The sequence below is a fragment of the Tupaia chinensis genome, unplaced genomic scaffold (genome assembly GCF_000334495.1).
Source record: "Tupaia chinensis unplaced genomic scaffold, TupChi_1.0 Scaffold000478_3, whole genome shotgun sequence".
NCBI lineage: Eukaryota > Metazoa > Chordata > Mammalia > Scandentia > Tupaiidae > Tupaia > Tupaia belangeri.
Genome location: NW_006159990.1, coordinates 6,169,773 through 6,172,253, shown reverse-complemented (window position 1 = coordinate 6,172,253; position 2,481 = coordinate 6,169,773). Strand labels below are relative to the sequence as shown.

Here is a 2,481-nt window from a genome sequence, read left to right as displayed (position 1 = left end):
AGGAATGCACATGTGTATGGCATGACTTTCAAGCAACCAGGTCCAAAACTTGAACCATAGTTTGCCATGTGAGAGTCCATTTGCCTTAACTACCATGCCACCTGCTGTCCCCAAAATATGAGTTTATTTTGTTCCATTAAAAAAAAGGTTTGAAACTTATGGGATTTTTATAAAATACATTTTCAGTAAACTTTTAAAAAATCCTTCATACAAGTAATACAGATTAAGGTAGACCAAGACTCTTTTAACTTCTTTTTTTCTTTTTGGAGAGGTTTTCACTGTAGGGCGTGTGCACTCGCCAGACAGACAGAGAGAGACAGAGAGACAGAAAGCGAGAAATCACCCCCCAGTGGGGATGGTCACGCCGCAATCCCTTCTCCTCCATTCTCCTCTCGGGATCTTGGGCACGCACGCACACGCGCCCGGCATGAGTTTTAAGCCACCGGGTCCGGGATGCGAACCGCGGTAGGCTACGTGGGAGTCCAGTGACATAGCCATTACGCTAACTGCTGGTTCCCATGACTCTTTTAACTTCTGACAGTCACTATTCTACTGCTGTCAAACTTTATACTTATCCAGGGAATGTGCTCTGAGTCTTATGTGTGCTATCACTAAAGACTGTAATTATACATTTAAAGTTTACAGAAACAAAGATTAATTAGCCAAATAACTTATTAAACTGCATCATACACTTTTACTCTTAAGGAAAATTAAAAATGGCCAGTAGAGCTAATTTGATTATGCCTTTAGTAAATAAAAATAAGTTTACATTTTGTCCATCATCATTCTTCAGTAATCATGTTTAATAAATATTTTTTTACATAGCAAAGAATATTAAATGTGATTTTTTTTTATGATTTGAATACATCTCCAAGTCGTAAGGCCATGATCTGACAGTAGGTTTAGGGACATAATATTGTTTAGGGATTTATATTTTCTTTTTGTTTCTTTTCTTTGTCTTTAAATGTAATGCATCTAAATACGATACCATCTCAATTAATTAGATTCTATTTTAAGTTCTTATATCTCTTCTTGAATTTACTTTTCTGTGAGTATTATAGTTAATTTTATGTATTACTTGAATAGACTAAGGGATGCCCATATAGGTGGTAAAAATCTTATTTCTGGGTGTGTCCATTTAGGTTATTTCCAAAAAAGATTAACACTTGAGTTGGTGAACTGTGAACTGCATACAGTCTCCCCAGTCTGGGTGAGCATTATCCAATGTCAGGCAGCACCGAACAAAAGTAAAAAAAGGTAAATTTTTCTCTCTCTCTGCTTCAGCTCTTTGTCTTCTAATAGCAGTTTTCCTGGTCCTCAGGTTTTTGTACTCAGACTGGGACTTAGAGCATTAGCCTCTCAATACTTAGGCCTTTTGGATCAGGCTGTGTTAGACTACCCACTTTCCGGGTTTTCTAGCTTAAAATTAGTAAATTGTGGGACTTGGCCTTCTTAAACAATTGAGCCAATTCTATAATAAATCTCTTTTTGTAAATACATTTCTATCAATCATTTCCTGTTAGCTCTGTTTCTCTAAAGAAGACTAAGCAATACATATTTGGATAGTAAGACTGGAACCTGCTGAAATAAAAATCTAAAAATGTAAATGTGGCTTTGGCAGTAGACAGTGGGCACAGGGTGGAAGGGTTTGGAGATGTGTGCTAGAAAAAACTTACACTGTGGTTAATAGACTGCTAAGGATCATGCAGGTGAGAGACCACCTCTCAGCCACTTTAGTTACTTGTGACCAATGGGGATGGACTTCCTAACTCCATTATCCCTTGTGCACACCCAGACAACATAAACTGGATATTCTACAATCTAATTTTCATTTTTGTCCCAACGTTCCCTTCCCAAGTACGTCAGGGGAAAAAAAAAATGTACTATAGGCTATTTGTATCATTGTAACATTTATGTTTCAGCTCCAGTTCTGCACTTTATTGAATTTCTTACATATTTCTACTTTTATAGAACTTTTAAACTCCTACTTTAAGGAGTTCTATGCAGAGAATTATAAAACTTGACCCAAGAGAATATTCTAATTTCACATTATTTTTTACAATAAATAAGAGCACCAACTAACTCTTCACTAATTCTCATTTTCTTCTTTTTTCAGGTCACAACCAGGATCTATTCTCCACTTTTTCTTGCCATTGGTAGTGTCCTTATTTTAGAATTCTATAGGATGGAATGTGAGTGGAAGTCACACGTCCAATTTCTGCAGCACGGCTTTTAAAAACCAGGTATACGCTGGGAACCAGCAGTTAGCGTAATGGCTATGTCGCTGGACTCCCACGTAGTCGACCGCGGTTCGTGTCCCGGACCCGGTGGCTTAAAAAACTCACGCCGGGCGCGTGTGCGTGCGTGCCCAAGATCCCGAGAGGAGAATGGAGGAGAAGGGATTGCAGCGTGACCATCCCCCCTGGGGGGTGATTTCTCGCTTTCTGTCTCTATGTCTCTCTCTGTCTGTCTGGCGAGCGC

General features: G+C 38.8%; 1 long non-coding RNA gene across 1 annotated transcript in view; it reads left to right on the top strand.

The window, feature by feature from the left end:
• LOC102475553 (uncharacterized) overlaps positions 1-2,481 on the top strand; it is a 34,999-nt gene that overhangs the window by 20,015 nt on the left and 12,503 nt on the right. The window contains exons 3-4 of the long non-coding RNA XR_335635.1: positions 1,143-1,257; positions 2,117-2,243. This is a non-coding gene — a long non-coding RNA (uncharacterized LOC102475553). The remainder of the gene's footprint in view (positions 1-1,142; positions 1,258-2,116; positions 2,244-2,481) is intronic.